This window comes from Falco biarmicus, chromosome 4 (genome assembly GCF_023638135.1).
Source record: "Falco biarmicus isolate bFalBia1 chromosome 4, bFalBia1.pri, whole genome shotgun sequence".
Taxonomy (NCBI): domain Eukaryota; kingdom Metazoa; phylum Chordata; class Aves; order Falconiformes; family Falconidae; genus Falco; species Falco biarmicus.
In genome coordinates this window covers 82,095,882-82,115,476 of record NC_079291.1, presented here as the reverse complement: position 1 = coordinate 82,115,476, position 19,595 = coordinate 82,095,882, and the positions used below count along the sequence as shown (strand labels likewise).

The window sequence follows — 19,595 nt, the reverse complement described above, 5'->3', positions numbered from 1 at the left end:
CTCCATCCCCTTGGGCCACACGCCAGACCTTGCAATTCACTGCTCAGTATTGCCTTCCCAGGAGAAGGCAGCTGGAAGTGACATTACTGCAGTGCCTCCCTCCATCCCCAGGAGTTAATCGGTTCAGTGACACCAGCAGTCACATCCTTGGTCCTGCAGGCCCTGATGGATGCCCTGTCTGCCACACTCACTACATCTACTCACAGCATTTGTACCTGCTGCACCCTGAGCAGGGGCAGAACCAGCATGAGGGTTACAGGGTTTATTTCCAAGCCACTTCCTGGGGCAGGAGTAAAGCAGAAGCAGGTATTTTTCAGATGTTCAAAACCTTTTTTTAAAAAAAAAAATTAATCATTGCCTTCTTTTGCACTGCTTTAACAACTTGACTCTTTTTGCACTGAGAGCTCAGAAGGGTGGGTGGGAAATGCCTCTTCAGTGCTGCTCCACACACTACTACTTCTATTCAAGCAGGGCTGGGCACAAACTTCTCAGCACAGTGATGAAAAGAAACTGCTTCAATTCCTCAGCTGTCCCAGGATTTTTTCTTGTGATCAGACTGACCAGCCACCCAGCCTGGAGAGGGAAGAGTTAATAATGTCACAAGATAAGCACTTGGGCCATGCAATTACCATCTCTGGCTAGAATACCTTGGTGAACCACCAGCAATAACGGGTCTAGCACTGAGCTGAAGTCAAGACATTTATCCCTTGACAATGCTCTATTGCAACAACTTTATTTTGATGATACCAGATGATTAACGCTTACAGCTGCTGTCATTTCCTTTGATAGATTTTGGGGCTGTGGAGTGACATTTGCTCAATGCATCGTTCTTGAAAAGCTGCACTCATCGTAGCGGAGAGAGCGCTGCTCCATGCGCCCAGCCATCAGCAACCAGGCTTTCCGCAAGCTGCGGGTGACCAGGAGAGTGACTCTGTGGATGCTCACGGAAAGCCTTGCCTGGCAAAGGCTGCGGGGCAAGAGCAATGTGCCAACGTTGTAAGAAATGGCAAGAGTTCATCTTATCCAGTGGAAAGGGAAGAGACTGTTGGTTACAAACTCACACCGCGAGCCACAGCAGACTGTGCTGTTTTGCCACAAACACACTGGAAGATCAGATCCCAAGCTGAGACTCTCCAAGGCTGAGTTACAGCCGTACCAAGCTCTCACAACTGCTCTTGAGGCCAAAAAGCATCCAAAATCAGATCGATCAATCAGTGAAACAATGGACAAATGCCTTAACAACAGCATTCGCTAAAAGAAAAAAAAAAAAACCACAACAAACCCACCAAACAGCTTGGAAACCTTAATTTTAACCTCTGCACCTCCAGGTTCCCCCCACCCGTAACATGAGGACAAGAATCATCTACCTCAGCCGGCTGCTGCAAGGTTTTCCTAATCAATCAGCTCATTAATTCATGCAAAGCATTAGATAAACAGCAGATGGATGGCTTTACACAGTAGTCTTTTCTACAGTGAAATATTTCTACTTAATTCTCTGCCCACAGCTGCCTGCCCACTCCCCTCTCCGTGGCACAGCGCGATCCAGGCTCACGTACGGACACCCACCAGGTCTGGAGCAGCGGGGGCTCCCCTAGACCCCAACAGCACCCGCAGCCACATGGGATTCCCTGGCTGGAGACACAGATCTTACAGATTTGATTTTCATCTCGTCATATTTAAAAGCTGTCTCGGGAGCGTAATGATTTTAAATTCACTCACCGCCACAGTCAATCAATGGAGCGGCGGCGGCTGCTAGTGCCTGGCTAGCGGGCAGTGATGAATGGGGCTTTCGAGGCTGCATCTCTCGCCTCCGAGCGAGAGGAGAGCGTGGGCAGAGGGTGGGGAAGAGAAGCAAAGCCAGAAAAGGGAACCAAAAGGAAGAGACAGGGCAAAGGGTAGGAAAGCCCAGCCTGCTCACTGCAAACTGGGGACAGGCGTTTATCTGCTTCTGATCGGTTATCATCCTATATCTTAAATAAACCAGCTAATACATTTATTATAAGTCAGCATTAACCCCAAACCTGGCTTGTGCAGAGGACAAGAGCCCCAGCTGCCAGCCTCCACCTCCCACGTGCCCCTGACCCAGCTTTCCTTTCCAGGAGGAGCTGAAGAGCAAACACCCGAACACCACTCTCAAGAGCATGTCTGCCCCCAGGACAAAGCGATAAAGGGCACAGCGCTGCCCCTCAGCTCTTCCCATGCAGAAGCAGCTGGACATGAGCCCCACTGGGTGACACTCAGCACCCTGTGCCACCCCATCCCTGGGCAGCTTCAGGTGCCAGCAGCAGAGGAGCAGCCCTGTGTGCTCACAGCCACCACGGGGGGACAGGGAGCACCTGTCTCTGCAACTACTGTCAGTTTCCAGGAGGGAAAAAAACAAATGCAGGCAAAAATCCCCCTGCTGGGGGAACCCAAGGGGCCTAATCCTGCTCATCACCCTGCTCTACCGAGGAAGGATGCTGCTCAGCATTTGAAAGGAGCCACTTCACATCTGGGCTCTGTTTCTCTTTCTTTCTCCAATTACAGGGTCAGGTCAGTGCTATGCAGTCTGTGACCATAAAAATATTCATAATATGGAAAACTGTTATTACCAAAGAAGCTGTAGTTTGTGGTGTGAGCATCACAGCTGAGTGCTATGAGTCTCAGAGTGGGGAAAGAGTCAAAAAATGAAAACCACCACACCAGCAAAATAAAAGTAGAAGGCAATAAAAGTAAATTAATGATGTTGCTCCAATTTGAGCAAACACTAATTAAGAATGGGTAATTGAATTAAGGCATTATTTAGAAACCCAAACAACTCCTGAGCTGGGTTATAAATACATTATAGGGTTCCTGTGACATCACATATCTCTCATACCTTACTACCCACAATTTATTTTAATGTCACCAGATTCTCCAGATTTATTTAAGCCCTCATCACTCACCATTGTTTTGCATTTACCCTATATATCTATATCCTCTCCCCTCCATTCCACACCCCCAAGTGCTCCATATGAGGCGGTGATGAACATTGGATAAGTCAAACCTGTGTAATTAGCTCAGCTCATCAACCACTCCCCCCCCCCCCCCCCCATGCCCAGTAGCCACAGGTCTGGGTCTAAAGGTTGTTTACAGCCTGGAAAAATATCAAATAACTCATTAGAAAACAAATCCATCCTCTAGAAATACATTTTTTTTCTACAGCTCCAAGTGTTGGTTTGCTCCGCGTTACACTGGGAAAGGCACTGCACAAGCAGGATCTAAGCCTGGCCCAGAACAGGTCAAAAAACCAGCATCATCACACTCTGGAAATAGAGGAAAACAGCATCTCAAGCAAAAGGAAAAGAGAAGAAAGAAAAAAAAAATAAGTCAGCCCCTCTAAGGTTTCACAGCAAATGTTTGTACCTGTGAAAGGTCCTGAGATACTGCATTTGCAGCTGGGACAGTGCTTTGGGTATTTAGCAAGAGGCTTTACATACATTATTCTTCCCTCCTCCTGAGCCCTTTGCAGCGAGGCTTACAGTTCTTACCACACCTGCATTTTTAGGAAAAGACACAAATACACCAAAAGGGAAGAAAGGAAATGTTTAAAACCACTAAAGACGCTTGTAAGGAAAGCAGCATGAGAAAACAACATGGACAAATCCAAGTTCACACACATATATAGCTCTAGGAAAGTGAAAAAAGCAGCAGTGTTGAAGTGCTTTGTGCTGAGGTATGAGCATATACTGTAGCAAAATATACATGCTGTTTATAAAACCTACTGGAAAACTTTTCTCTAAAATATGCCGTATAAAGTATAAAACTTTATTATCTCTGCCTGTCCATTTTACAAATATATACACAAACAAGTTGCCAAATCTGCCTGCAGTTTAACTCCATTAAATCCAATGAATGAGTTTGGCCCACAAAAAACTCCGCACTTACTGTAATAAAGCTAAAAGCTGACAGCTGATACAGTAAAACACATACATTTCCATAGACTTATTCCTGCTGATTTAAAAATATGAGCGAGCTACAGGGAATGCCCTTGTCCAGCTCCTAAAGAAATGCTGAAATGGTGGAGGGAAAAAACCCTAAACCCGGGAGTTTTCTTCTTCAGTTCCCCCTAACCACAAAGGGGAGAGGGCTGGGGGGAAGACGGTGGGGTTGTGTTTATTTGGCTTTTCCCACTGAGAGCCCTGACTGCATACAACACGTGTTTGAACAAAACACCTTGGTCCCCAAGTTGGGCAGGACCCGATCCAGCAGGAGCGGGGGTCACAGATCTGAACCCCATCCTGGGACACCTGCTTCTCCCCCACTGGTCCCCAGAAGGGAGAACGCGCTCAGGCTCCTGGGGCAGGGGACACGGGATGCTCTGCTCCCCAAGGCAGCTGGCCACAAGTCCATTTTCAGGGCATTTTCCTCGTGGTCAGTGGTTCTCCAGCCACTGGGTCATCTTGAACTATACCTTGAACCTTACATTGCATGGGGGACCATGCCAGGCAGTACAGAACCTGGACCCAAGTGACAGATTGTAAGCTTCCCCTGACTGACAGGGGATTTTCTTTCTGTTGAAGTTTTGGGGTTTTTTTAATGCACACAGCTGTCATAACCACACCAACTCCCATCTCCACCACCTCAACCTCCTGCCATGCCCCTCCAACTCCCTTACCTGGGCTGATGCGCACACTGCACCCTCAGGGCCACCTCCTCCAGACCCTCCTGCCCCAGCTCCTTGTGGTACATGGAGGCTCCAGGTATCCCTCACCTGGAGCTAACTCTCACAGCCTCTTAGATATTAATTATTATTTGCTTCTTTTATGGGGACATCTCAGGGACCCAGATGACTCTTGTGCTAGGGGTTGTACATAACATTCAACACTCCAGCAGCCAAAATACAGCTCACGTACCATTTCATGCTCTTCCTCCTTTTTCTCCGCACCAAACCAGTGCTCTCACAGGGGTGCAGCAGACACTGGACCATAGCACAGGATCTCCACTCCAGTCCCTCTACCCCAAGGTCCCCACAACCCTACTGCTTTCATAGCTCCGTCTCCTGCCTCACCCACAACTTGAAGCCATGCATGGCACTGTAGCTGTCCCGCTAAGCCCACCCAGGTCCTCTCCTCCCCACCAGCCTCCTCTGGGCCCAGTTTGCTGGTGACCATCACACCACCATCTCACCACACCCAGACACTCAGCCCCAGTGCTGTCCTGCCAGGCTCACTCAGACTCTCCCCAGGCCCTGAGTCCACAACACACAAAAAATCCAGCAACCATACCAGGTCATGCAAAACACCACCCAAGGCTGTGCCCCCAGCTCATACTCCCTTACAACCCTGCAGCAGCTTTCCTGCCCTCCACCTCAAAGCCTTACTGATGACTCCACCAGCTGCCTCCCCACAGCCCCATCACAAACAGCTCACAAAGGCACGTAGAGCAAGCCCCCAGCCTCACATCCTCCCCTCCTAAGACTACTCACTGTCCTGCAGCAGCTCCTTAAATCCCTCTGCTCCACCCAGCTTCCCAGTGCCCTTTGCTGAGAAAACATGTAAACCTAGGCTTTTGCTACACCTGGAGTTAACAACAATTTGCAGCTGAGTGCCAATGCTGCGGGTGTTGCTGTGCTGCTGTGGCTTTTCTTGGTGTGAAATCCCAGCCCTGGAGCAGCCTGCAGGGAAACTCCACCCGGACCAGCACGGCTGGGATGCGCCTGGCTGCTGTCTCCCATATCCCTCTGGGACACAGGGCTTCACTGATGTAACCCGCTTGCTTGTCCCCAGCACGCGTGCATGGGGGAAAATACGCATCAGAAAAAAAATGCCCAAGGATGGTGTTGAGACTGTTCAAACCAGCGGGACAACACTGAGCTCTCCAGGGCAGGGACCACGCATCCTGCCCATGCCACAGCTTCTCCATCCTCAGCGCTACATTCAGAGCCCGACTCAGAAACCTCCAAAGCACCGGCCACATCCTTCTGTTTGCATCCATTGTGCAATCCTATATTTAGCATATGATGGGAGAACTGAAATAAATAATACATAGCTCATAACAGTAAACCTTGCACCTCGAACAAGCCAAAAGCCTGACCTTTCATAGTTAAGCCGTCCTGGTGAGAGGTTAGATCTTGTGTTTTCTGATCATCAAACAGGAAAGCATTAGCCAGACAGGGAGAACAAGCTCTTATCTAGACCTGATTTCTTTCCCCTCCAGGGGATCCTGTAGGATATTTCAGTTCTTGCTTGCTCGCTGTATGACTCTTCCCTCCCCCAGTTGCTTAAAATCAGCCAAATTCACAATCTAATCTGGCCGGGAGTCAAAGGGGAGAAAAATCAAGTCCTAATGCAGTGACTACTTTGAATGGGGAATTGAAGCCAATCAGAAAGGCATTATTGATCCCTGCTCAGAGCACCTCGGTCAGGGAGAGGAAGGCTGCGGGCAGCCGCAGAGCTGCCCACTACAGCCAGCCAGAGCTGCCCTGCCAGGCCTGCAGCTCTCCCAGCGCTTGCCCGGGCCGGCAGCCGGCCCTGTCCCGCAAAATTCCCTGCCCGTGCTTGCAGGCAGGGAGAGCACACACCACCCCTGTGCCAGCACCGGCGAGCACCCACGGAGTCCACTAGCCCAGGGCATACACGTGTGTGCAGGAGCGTGACCCGTGTGCTAGCTACCGCGGCACATCGGTGCACAAACACTTCTAGCGTGCATGGCTTTGGAGTGGACCCATCTGCAAGAGCAAGGCTGCTACATCAAGGCTGTGCATGCATGCATGTGTGCACAGCAAGGCTACACATATTTAAGCAGTGCTAGTGCGGGGCAGCTCTGCACAAGAGCCAAAGTGCAGGCTGCAGGGCTGGGAAGGGGGTGTGCATGTGTGTGCATGTCCCCCCGCAGCTGCCCCTAACCCGCAGGCAGGGTCCCTGCAGTGGGCAGGGGAAGGTAGCGGGGTGGCTCACTCCAGGCAGCGGGGCAGGTGTGGCAGAGGACCGGGAGCAGCCGGCCGAGGTTGGGCTCAGCTCTGGGCATCCCTGGGTGACATCCCGATGCTCTGGCCCGCGATAGCGCTGGCTACACGCTCCTCTGCCTTATGTAACCGCGGCAGGGATGTAGCGGCAAAGGGGGGACAGAGATGCGGGAGGGAGAGGGGCTGCCCACCGCCCCCCTCCCAAAGCAAAGGGGGCCGCAGGCGAAGCTGGATGCTCCCGGTAGGGTAAATCCTGCCGCCAGGCCGAGGCGGCTGCGTTGGCAGCGGGTGGGCTGGGCCGGGCTCGGGGCCGCCCGATGCGGGGCAGGTCCGGTGCCGGTGCCGGTCCCCGCCGGGGAGCCCAGGGCCAGGCACGGTCCCCGCCGCGGCAGCGCCCAGCACCGGCCGGCCGGCTGCTCCCTGCCCGGGGAGGGGTCTCAGACCGGAGCCCCCCCCCGGAGCCAGCGGGACGCGGGGCGGCAGTACCGGGGGGGGAGTCCCGGGAAGTTTGGGGAATCCTACATTTTGCAAGGAGGCAGGAAGGAAACGCCTCCCCTAAAAATTAAAAAAACAAACCAAAGCCACGCGGGGTGCCGGTAGCTCGTCTCCCCCCCGCTCGGGCTGTGCCCCCCAACCTGCCAGCCCGGGCACCGCGGAGCCGTGCGGCCGCCGGCACCTCCTTACCTGCCGGCGTCACGTCTGCTGCTGCCTGCCCTGCTCCAGCTCTTCCTCCTCTTCTCCTCCCTCCTCCTCCTCCTCTCTCCCTCTCCCTGCTGCTTGGGGCTCTTTATGGAGATTCATTCATTCATGCCTTCCCATCGGTCCCTCAGCGTTTCCCTGCCTCCCGGAGGCAGACCGTGTGACGCCTCGCCCCTTTCCAGCCACTTTCTGCTGTCACAGAGCGGCGCTGCCCCAGCTCGGAGCGGTGGCCAGGCTGGGACACGCGTGGGCAGCGCGGGGCCGTGGGAGCGTTCCCCAGCGTGGGGTGGGGGGAGTGGGCACGGCACAGAGCCGCCCCGGGGGAGTACAGGCGGTCTTTGGCGCCCGTCACCAGGGCGTCGGGTCGCCCCCGGGGCTTTCCACGCTGCCCTTCGCCCGCCCCGTCCCACGCCACGCCGCTGCCCCACGGCCGCTCGCTCCCTGCCGGCCCCACCGAGAGTGGCTGCCGCGGAGGGCGCGGGAGGGGGGGGGAGGGGGCGCATCCCCACTCCGGCCCCCGGGCAACCCTCGTCCCCTTTTTCCTTCTCTGCTCTGCCCCCCATCCCCCCGATCAACGCGTCCTTCCTCCCCCTCCCGCTGCCTCCGCAACAGCGGCAGGACCGCATCCCGCCCCGCATCCCGCCCCGCCGGGCGCTGCCCCATCCGCGCCGTTTACAAAAGCGCTGACTCAAGCTGGGAGAGGAGCGGCCGAGCCCGGCGCGGGGAGCCAGGGCTCCCGGCCAGCCCTGCACGGGTACTCCCGGCACGGGTACCCCCCGCACGGGGAGGGCGCCCCCATCCCGGGGGCCGCTCGCTCCTCCCGGTCCCCGGGCAAAGTTCAGCCCTGCCCAGACGGGGGTCCCTCCCTGCCCAGCGCTGCCTGCCCTCCCTCTGCACTTTGGGCGGGGGGGCGCTGGGGACACGCTCCTGGCCCCCACCGACACCCCCCCGCTGCCCATTGCCCCTCGCTGCCTGCACTCCCCGCCAGGCCGGGGCAAACCCGGGGGATCTGGGGCGGGGTAAGCCCTGCAAGGTGCCAGGCAGCACGGCGGGAGGTGCTGAGGGGGGTGTTATTTTAGGTGCTAAACTTGAGGAGGGGTACCTCCTCTCTGCACAGGCACGGGGCAACGCTTTCCAGCCAGGCAGGGCGGAAAAATCCGCTTTTTCCCTTAAAGACATGGTCGGAAATAAGAAGAGCGGCATCTGGGTTTGGGCGCTGCCGGAGCCTTCAGAGCGACAAACCGGTAATTTGGGCTGAAACCCCTTAAAAATACTCCCCGGAGGGCCCCGCCCGCCCCCCGCCGTGCCGTGCCGTGCCGTGCCGCTTCCACAGGCGGTGCCACCCCCTTTGCAACATTGCCATCAATTTCTATTAACGATCGCTTTATTCACCGCTGCAAACTTCTAAATATTTAATACCGTGCAAACCGGCACAGAAACGCACGGAGCCGCCGGGAGGAGGCGAGTCCTCGGCTGGGGAGGGCGTAAGCGGCTGCCTCCGGCTGAGGCCGGCGGCCCCGCTGCCTCTGCCCCCGGGGGAGCCTGTTGATATCGTGCCCCCCCCCTCCCCCCCTTCCCCTCCCTCCGCTGGGCTTTCCCAGGGCTGCAAGTCACTGCCTGGACATGGGCAGCATCGCGGTCCCCCCGGGCTGCCCGGCCCGGGGAAGGCAGGGATGAGCGGGGATGCGGAGGTTGCTGGCCGGGAAGAGCTGGAGGAGGACAGCAGGGTGCGGGGCGGGGAGGTGACACACCCCGACAGGCCAGTATGTCCCCCAGCACCGGGGCGCTGCTGCCGGCCGGGTCCCGCCGCGCACGGAGCATCTCCGCTCTACACCGAGCGGGACGGGGGCTGGGGGCCGCCGGGGGGCTGGGCTGGGTGGAGGGGTTCTGAGGGGGGGGGGGGGGCTGCCCCTCACAGCCCTGGCATCCCCGGACACAAAGGCACGGCCCTGCCGGCAACGTCAGGCAGAACTCAGGTGGGGGGCGGTCCTGCACAGGGACCCCTCAAGAAGAAAGGGGGGAGCATCCCAGCCAGACGCCGGGGAGCGGACGGGACACCCCTCCTCTCGCCGCCCCGCGGACCCCCATCCCCGGCCGAACTTCATTAAGGTGCAATCAAGAAAACTGGCAACTCCGGCCGCGGTTTAACACCGGCTCCGCCAACCGGCGGGTGCCCCGGTCCTCTGGGCTCAGCCCGAATTTGGGAACTGAGAGGGAACTTCAGAGCAACATCTGTCATAATAATTAAAACTCCACACACACACACCGGGCAGGAACACGCTCCCGTGTCCCCCCGTGCCCCCTTTTTTTTAAACAAACAAACAAACAAACAAGCAAGCGAAAGCGGCTCAAACTCACAGGCAGGCACCTGCCCCCCCGCCTCCCCCCAGCACCGGGGGACCGGGGACCGGCCCCCGGGTGGATGCGATGCCCCCCCCACCGGAGCACGGACACCCCCGCCTCCAGCTACGGCCGCCCTCCTCCACTAATTTTCTTTAATTAAAGCTCTATGTGCGGCACGTTTCGTGGGGACAGAAATAGCCGCTGAAGGAGCACATGTGGGGAGGCAGGTCCACGCTGCCGGCGTGGGAAGGCGGGGGGGGAACAGAGCCCGGGCGCGGCTCGGCCACAGCCCCCACTCCAAAGCCGGGGCCGCCGGGGTTATTTGGGGTGGTGGGTGCGCTCCGTGTGGCGGGGAGGGGATGCGGCCCGGAGCCCCCTGTCCCCGGGGGGACGCTGCTGCCGCCCGCGGCGCTGCCTCTTCCCCCGGAGCACCGGGGCTTCCCGCAGGCAACAGTTGCGGCGCCGGTGGCACGCAGGGGCTCTCCCGGGGGCAGGGGGGCTCCGGCCCGGGCGCAGCCCGCGGGCGGCGGGGGAGACCCCGGGAGACCCAGGGCATGGGGATCCCCCGTGGGCAGAGGCGGAACACGGGCCGGGCGGCCGGCGGGGCTCCCCCTGCTCCGCGCCCCCAAGCCGGGGAGAGCCGCTCTGGGCCCGACCTGGCCCCCGGGGGCAAGGGGGACCGGGAGCGGCTCCAAGCCGAGACCGAGGACTCCCCGGCCGCGCAGGGGACGGCGCCCCGCTGCCCCCGCCGTCCTCTCCCACCGAAGCCCCAACCTGAGCCGCCGCCGCTAAAAGTTTGGCGACACGGAGCGGCCACGGGCCCTGCGCGGGGCTCCGGGGCTCGCCGGGCAGCGGCGGGGGGACCCCGGGTGCGGGGCAGGGGCGGGGGGGCTCAGACCGGGGCGGGGGCCGGGCGGGCTGCGGCGGGGGCTGCGGGCGCACCTACCTGCTCCGGCGGCGGCCCCCGGCGCTCGGCGGCGCGCCCAGCCCCGAGGCGCGGTGATGGGCGGCGGGCGCACCCGCGGCTGCGGCTCCCCGCGCCCTCCCAGGCGGGCGGGCCGGGGGCAGGAGGCGGGCAGGGAAACGCAGCCGGAGCCGAGCAAATCCCGACGCTGGAGCCGGCCTCCGAGAAGAGAAGGGCTGCAGCTCCTCACTGCGTCAGGCGGAGAGCCCTGCCCGTGCAGGCGGCGCCGGGCAGCGCTGCCAGGCCCGGGGGGCTGCCATCGGCACGGCACGGCTCGGCTCGGCACGGCTGGGATGGGCTCGGCGCGGCGCGGCTCGGCGGGGATGAGCTCGGCTCGGCTGGGATGGGCTCGGTTCGGCGCGGCGCGGTGCGGTGCGGGCGGCTCGGGGTGCGGGCCGGGCGTCTCGGTGCGGTGCGGCTCGGCTCGGCTCGGCCTAGAACGGCCCGGTTCGTCTCGGTGCAGCTTGGCTAGGCTCGGCACAGCACGGCACGGCTCGGTTGAGCCTGGCTCGCCCGGGTTTGATGCGACCCGGCTGGGTCCGGCCGCGCTGTCACGGCACTGAACGATAAGCGGCTTGGCCGGGAGAGCCGGGCTGGCACGGGGGAGAGGGGGGGGCGGGTGTGCGTGTGTGAGACACCGCGTTTGACACTTGCATGTGTGACACTGTGTGACACTGTGCATGTGTGTGACACTGTGCGTGTGAGACACTGTGACACTTGCATGTGTGACACTGTGTGACACTGTATGTGTGTGACACTGTGACACCGTGACACCCTGTGTGTGTGTGTGGCACTGACACCACGTGTGTGTGTGTGTGTGTGACAGTGACACCTTGTGAGAGTGGGGGGCATGTTGGTGTCTAAAGGTGTGAGTGTGCTTGTCAGGGACATCTGTGTGCGTATGACACTGTGCTGTGTGTGTGGTGACACCCTGGGGGGTGCCGGGGTGAGTGTGTTGGGGTGTGTGTCTGTATGGGGGGGGGGGGTACCCACGCGTGTGTGGGTGTGACAGGCCACGGGGGGAGCACAGGAGCCTGCGTGTGCCTGTATTTATGCACATGTGTCTCTGTCAGCCCATGTGAACACCTCTGTCCCCATGTGTGCATGACAGCCCTCCACCCCACCCCTCACCCCAAGCCTGAACCTCTGTGGGTCAGACTGGGCCCAGCTGGGCAGCACCAGGTGGCACTGGGAGCATGGGGGCTGGGGTGAGGCCCGATGGGGCTGGGCCAGGACCCCCATCTGCAGCCCCCCAGGAGCCGCAGCCCCCCAGGATCTGCAGCCCCCATGCTCAGCCCTCACCAGCCATCCTCCTGCCCCAGACCACTCCTCACCTGACCCAGAGACAGACATCCCACCTCCCCATTTCTGTTGAAAAATTTTTTTTCATGCTGTTTTAGCAACACCACACACGACTTCAGAGTGATTAAAGGGTGGCTGGCACTGAGCCGGCCCTGGAGCTGAAATGCTCTCCTACCTCCCCAGGCACTGTCATCCGTGGCAAGGACTGGCCAGTGTGTTTCATGGGGTGGCCCAAGGTGTCTCACGCTGTCTCCAAAACCATCTTCGAGTCTGCGAGTCCCTTTTACAGCCCTGCAAGGAGATGGCAGGGGAGACAGAGAAGGTGGGGTGCAGGAGAGAAATTTCACTGCTTTCAGTTTAATACCAACACCACCACCACAGCCAAAAAACCTGAAGCGTGGCGTAATAGAGCTGGGAGACAGCCTGGGAACAGGCGAGCCATGGCCCCTCTCCAAACGGCAGCTGGGAACCTGGCGTGATGCTCCGCTGCGTTAGACACACAGCCCCAGGGAAGTGCGGGTGGGAATGCAGGGGACACCCCTGTGATGGAGAGGGCAGTGCAGGGGCAAGGGCTCCCACATCCTCTGCTCCACAGCCCGGGTCTGGCCCCCGACCACAGCTGGGGAGGCTGCGGGTCTTGATCTCTGTGCAAGCTGGTTGCTCTGGGGTTCTTAATGTTCCTCTTCCCCTTTCTCACCACCACCTGGGCTCATGCCCTTGGAGCATAGGAGACCCCTCCCTCCCTGGAGCAAGGATATCCCATTTCTCCCTTGTCCTGTAGGATACCCTGAAGTCAAGAAGTTCCTGTTGAAGTTGCTTTGGATTAATAAATGCAGAGGCAGTGACGTGAAATAGGCAGGGGTCTGCCATGAGGATGGCTCTGGGGTCAAATGTCTTCCTGGGGAGACTGGAGGTAAGAGGTCCTATCCCTACCCTGCTTTGCTGGGGAAGGCTCTTGCTCCCAGGGCTTCTATCAGTGAGCTGTCACATCTCCCAGGACACTGAAAGGACACCACCAGGTCCCTCCTATTTTCAGAGGCAGTTTTTCCAGGGTGCAGCACCTCCTTGGTGCCATACAGCCCCCGGGACAGCCAGAAGCACTGCCGGTTCATGCCAGCCCCGGAGCTGGAGCTGGCCCCTGGCAGCTGAAGAAGAATCGCCCAGATGGGACAGGGATGCCACCGATGCTGTGCTCCATTGCAGGTCTTCACTCACGGAGATCAGCAGTGAGGAGAGGGATGGTTTGCAAAAGGCTCTCTGCAAATTTGCTGCCTGTTGTCACACAGCCCCCAACTCCCCAGGGCTGCTTTGGGAGAGGCAGCCTTCCAAAGCATCAAGCCTCACCCACGGATGAAGGACAGGCTTTAAAGCAGCATCATTCCTACCAGCTGCCAGGCCAATGGGAGGGGGGAAGACCTGGTGTAATAAAACAACTTTGCAAACTAAGATAAATTAATAAAAGAAGTACTTCTGAGCGAGCTGTTCCAGTTCTTCTGGGAGGAAGTGATGCAGCCCAGCCTCTGGCCCTATATTTAGTAAAAATCTAAACCAGACATTGGTAATATTATTAAAGACAGGAAGGAGTAAAAGAAGACATAGCCTTGCTGGGATGACTGCTCTATTTACGCAAGACGGCAGGAGGAGTGCTGTGAGAAAGGTGTCTCGGGTCAGGAGAGCCTTTGCAGGTCCTTCCCCTCGACCAGCAGATGAAGACGTCTGACACAGCAGGTTCGAGCAGTCCTAACCCACTTTAACGAGTGGTACAGGAGGGAGAGGCGGTTCATCAAACATCGGCCGCTTCTCCCAACACGGTGGAGGTGGTGCAGGAACAAGAGCTCTTCTGCTGCCTTTTGTAGCAACACCTGGAAGGGAAATGCTGGCCAAGGGACAGAGTATTGGCTGGGCAGTGCTCCATTTGTCTGTGCAGAACAGGAAGGAGTTAAGTTAGATAAGGACATCAAAGGCTTTGGAATGTGGTGTGACCTTGGGTGAGTGACATCCCTCCTGGCCTTGCTCAGGGCAGGGACCGAGTGGTCCCACACACAGCCCACACAGCAGCAGGGCTCGACTGTGGATCCTCTTTGTGTCACAGTGATTGTAACAACCTGGTGCCCTCCGAGAGAGGAAAGCGCTTCCCAAAATAGGGGAGTCCAGAGGGAAAGGTGGCAACATGACAGCCTCGTGGCTGCCTCTGTGCAGAGTCTGGGGGAGAGTCTGATGGGACAAGGGATGGAGGTCTGGGATCCTTTGCTCAGTTATACCATTCTTCTCCCCACAAAAGCAATGGCTTCAAGTGTCTTAAAAACCACAAGTGCCTGAACCCCCACAGTGAGACCTGTAACAGCAACAACCCGCTGTGCACTGAGGGCACAAGTCCAACCAGCCTCACTCCACCCAGGACTCAACACGTGCCGTGACAGGGTGCGTTCTCCAGCAAAAAGGAAGAATGATCCTGGCAGGAATAGCATAGTCTTCCCCTTTTCACATCCCTACAAGATAGGCTGGTGTTCCCCAGCTTGGAGAGCAAGTAGATCTGCCCCACCACTGAGTCACCTTCCAGCAATACGAGGGGATGCTGCCATGTGGTTCCTGGCAATGCACCAGTGTGGCTGTGGGTGACTCGCTGTCCGAGGGACAGTTTTTTGCAGCCTGAGATGCTTCTTTGCTGTGGTTGTCAAATCCTATCTAAAAATCATCAGACTAATTAGAAAACAAAAAATGACATTTTATGGGCTGTTAGTGCTGTAAGTGGACTAAGGCCTTATGGTATTTAAAGAATGCTTGGAAAACAACTGCAATATTTACATCTGGGAAAGGCTTACCAGGCTGAGGCAGAAGCTGCATTTCAGAACATTTTTGTTTAACATACTCAGCCTGGTGATGACACATATTACTGCACATCATTACCCCAATTTTTCAGGGTGTTAATACCGCATCCATTGCAAATCATAGCTGCTGTAGAATTGGCAGCTTGGACATGTTTTTATAGATTCCCATTTGTCCTGATTTTCTTTTTAATTTTTGTCTTTGAAACTTTGAAGAAGTCAATTTTACCTCAGCAAAAGGTATCAGCCCTGAGGACAGGGGACTTCTGCCCGCCCACAGCCCAGGTGCAGAGTGGTTGTGCATCACAAATTGCTCTGCTTAGGGCCGGTGGAGACATCCAGGCCTGGCTTGGTCTCTATATCTACCTTCACTTGCTGGTCCTGGCAGCTAAAGTGATGTCCACAGGGATGGTGGAGTTGTCATGCAGACACTCGACTGCTCAACCACCTCTCAAAGTGGAGACGCTTCCCTACACCATGTACTGCTTGTATTGACCATCAAAGTTTGAAAATTGGCTTGATTTGGTCCTGCTTCTCCTCCTTGATGCTGATCGCTACCTCCCTACCATGCTTGCATCCCTGTGGAGCATAAGGAATCCTACAGCTATGACTTCAGATTCAGTGCAGTGAAGGCTGGGTGTCCTTCACAAAGCCTCCAGGGGACTCATCCCACTGTTGATGGTTTCTTTTGGCCCCTCTGGATAGCCTGACGCGCTATTGTAGTGCAGATTACATAGCGCCTTCCACCTGAGGACCTCCAAGTGAGTAAACACAGTGAATAATTCATAATGAGTAATTTCTTTAAAGATTTTTGTCTCTTTTTTTTTTCTCTCTCATAAACACATTGTCCACGAAGGGAATGAGAAATTCTCCAGGGCACTTGTTCAGTGTTACTCACAAGTCTCTTTGGTGAGTAACTCTCAGTGTGTGGAGTCTGCCATCAAGTCTTCCAGTTGTAATTTGGGTCATGGCCCAACAAAACACACATTTCAAACCATGTGTCCCAGGGCAACATCCAAAATCCACTCTGTGTATTTAGCCACCTCCAGATACCAGTGGATGGAGAGAAAAGACTTGTCTCTGCCCTTCTTGGCACTGCACAAACCCAAGACATTGTGACACCCATATTTACAAGTGGCCACTGATTTGGGGGTCTCATTTAAGACATTAAAGGCATGCCACTGGCACCCAAGGTTTAGTCTCCTTCAGGGTAGTGATACAGGTGAGTCAGCCTGGGTCTTGAGGTCATCACAGCAAAACCCTCCCTTTGTTGCTGTGCCTTCAGTTCTCCTATGCTCCTGGTGTCCACCTGAAGGCATCTCCAGTGACCCTTTGCTTGAGGAGTCTCACCTTGTCACGCATGAGGGGCCTCATCTGTCCCTCAAAAGGCAAGGCTAGCTCAAGGCTTGTCAGTGGCGCTGGCCAAACCAAGTGACGCTATTCCAGGGCTGTCATTGAGATGAACCTACTCAGCTTTGCCAAAGCCATCCCTGAAGCTGATCCCCAGCAAGAAAGGTTGACAGGGAGCACACGCCTGCCTTGGAGACATGTAGATGCAGCATGACTTTCTTTTTATTTACAGAGCATCAGATTGCACATTCCCTAAGAGCTCTGATTCATCCCTCCCAAACCCTAGAACAAATACTCCAAAATGAGTCTACAGCATGGGGACAGGCTTTGTTCAGTGCTATGAAAGAGAGCAGGTAAAGTCATTACCCTCACTTTGCATAGCAAAAATGATATGCATAAAGCTGCATAGAACAACCCTGCAAAGCTCAAAGGAAACAAATGGGCGACTTGCACCATGAATTTCAATGGGACTTTGTGCCGCCAGGATAATAGCCAGTGAGACAGTGAAATATTGCACAGAGAGACATTGGGCAGTAAAAACAAGTTCGACTTGCTAATGCGGTTGAATATCCCGCAATACCGCACAGGGGGAGATTGCAGAGCAATTGCGCAGGGGCACGTGGAGCAGCCTGAGAGATAACGGAGCACATTTGGGTACAGGACAGGAATGATTTGGGATGGTAGCTGGGGGGTGGAGGAGGTCTTTTAAACACAGGGAATTACCCTGTGGCTTCTCACTGGAGTTGCCTCCCCCCACCCTGGCTCGAAGAGCTATTTATCCAGCTTGTCTTAGAGGCAGCACCTGATTTGCAGGGAGGTCTCCAGTCAATTTTTCACACAGGTTAGCTACAGCCCTTGGAGCACCCGACCTGCTGGAGGCCAGCAGTGGCTGCAGGATGGAGATCTGTAGCCAAGTTTCTTATTATTATTCCCAGCAACCACCTTCACACCAGTCCCTGGCTGCTGAACAGAGCCCTGCCTCAGGTTCCTGCTGTGCTGTGGTCCCAAGCAGGACAGAGAAAGGAGAGTCTGCAGGAGAAGGAGCTGGCACCAGGGAGCCCCCGGCCAGGGCTGTAGCATCCAATGCAGCATCCCAGCTTCATGGGGGTGGTACCCCAAAGCATCTCAGCCTCCTGCGAGCTCCCTGCTCCCCCTGCCATCCTTGGTGGGATGGCCTGCAAGCCATGCGCTCAGCAAAATCTCTAAATATTGGCCAAGGAAAATCATCCTCCCATTGACACCCAGAGAAAAGGAGGCTTCCACTTAACTGGATAACTCACCCGAGGCTGGATCAGAGTGAATTAGCATCCTTTAAATTAAAGAGCTTTAAACAGAATGTTCTCCCCAAACTGCCACTATATCCATTTCAATAGTTACAGCAAACACTTTGCAAGTAGACCCAGAGGAAGAGGAAGGAGGAGGGAGAAAGCCAAGGCAGAGAGGATGGGTGATGCTCTGATGCAGCAGCAAGGGGGCCGGGAGATGTCTGTTTGCACCAGGAGCAGCCGCTCTGTTACAGAGGCAAAGATATTAAAGCAAGCAATTCCCTAAAGCACTCTAAACTTTTATAGATTGCTGATGGTGAAAGCAGTAAATGAAAGGACACCTTTGAGTGAGCACTCATGTATTAAACAGTCTTGGAGGCTGCCCCCGTGCAAAATAGAGTATGTCTTTCAAGGCTGTGTAACTCCACAGCAGATAGAACAGATGAGGGCTGCTAAATCCAGACAGGGAAACCTCACCAGGACCTTCAAGCTGCATTGTGAAGATGTCCACAACAAGGGCAAATGGCAGTGCAATAGTCTGCCACCGTGGAGACTGGCTACTGGTTCCTGTGTGTGGCCACCTGACTATTTAAGGGTCAGTTGTGTTTTGGGTCAAAGGGACATGGGGAGAAAGAAGAGAACAGCTGAGATGTGTAGGCAAAGCTACAACACAGGACTGGTTTGGTTACAGCTGTGGCCACTTAAACTCTTTGGCTCTGAAAAGCGGAAAAAACTAAGATGCACTAAAGCAGTGGACAAACTGGAAATTGAGGTGAGAATCCATCTATCCAACACAGCAAATCTGGGATTAATGACACCATCTCAGCTTCCTCTCTCGTTTTAAGGCTGACCGGAGATCCAGGAGACCATGAGCATATTCAGGAAGAGATTTGGAAATGGGTTCAGAATGAGTCATGCGGTGCATCTCCTTTTCCCCAGGATCCTGGGAGCAGAGACCTCTGAGTCCTTCCTCTTTTTCCTCTGACTCCAGGCAGGCTGAGAGCAGCCTTGAAAGAAGAGTGTGGGGAGCAACTCTCGTCCCCCCGCACCAACCCGCAGTGCCAGGACTGCGAAGGCAGCGCTGGGGTAATTTCCCTTTTATTGACACAACGTTCAAAATAGCACAGCACGTGGGGCCGCTGACTCAGAGGTACCCAGGTAAGGAAGGAGCCGCCGGGGAGGCTGCAAAGCTGCAAGCAGATCCCATGACAAGACCCAGCTGCACAGTAACTACAGCCATCCAAAACAGCATTTGTCTCCACTGAGATTCACAAACCCCTTGGGAAGGGAAGGACCTGCTATTCTGCAATGCCGTCAGATCCTGGGGGAATATTTTGCTCAGAGAATGGGAGTTCAGAGGATTTCTGCAGCTTCCCCTCCCAGTCTCAATTTACCTCGCTGAATTAAAAGCAGTGTGGGCTGGAAACAACGTTAAAAGGGAAAAGGAGACAGAAAAATCATGCTGAGTGTATTGTTCTGGATAAATAAGACATAGGCAGGTTGTGGAAGGTAGCTAAACCCATCCCACAAATGGTCTTCTCCTGCCAGGAAGATGTGACAAAAATAATTACTTGGACTATACATAATTATGGTGCTGCTTTGAGGAGCTGCCTGCCCTTGGCAATGTTAAGGGAGCCTTCGCCTGGTATCGGTTAATGACTTTAACCACTAGCCTGTTAATGTCCTGACCCACTACACAGGCTGGGATGTAGCGAGTGATGTAGCTGGGCACCCATCTCTGTGTCTGCCCACCCCAAGGGGCGAGAACCACGTGCTTGTTGCAGGAGAAATGCTCTCAGTTGCCATTCCCAGCTGCACCAGCGCCTGGAGATGGATGAACCCCAGTGTAATCCTGCATGAAAATCTCCGATTGAGAGATGCGCGTTGCCACTGGCAGGGCCAGGTTGGCCCCATAGATGCCA

The 19,595-nt window shown here is 55.9% G+C and overlaps 1 protein-coding gene across 4 annotated transcripts in view; it reads right to left on the bottom strand.

Annotated features, from left to right (window-relative positions):
• ELFN1 (extracellular leucine rich repeat and fibronectin type III domain containing 1) overlaps nt 1-11,511 on the bottom strand; it is a 109,004-nt gene extending 97,493 nt beyond the window's left edge. For 2 of the 4 annotated variants that reach the window (XM_056338094.1, XM_056338097.1), the window contains exon 1: nt 10,914-11,511. The gene's annotated coding sequence lies outside the window, so the exon portion shown is untranslated. Of the gene's footprint in view, nt 1-1,719; nt 1,891-7,609; nt 8,078-10,913 lie in introns of those variants that run through there. The other 2 variants (XM_056338095.1, XM_056338098.1) reach the window with 2 other exon arrangements.
• Nucleotides 11,512-19,595: the final 8,084 nt, after the last annotated feature.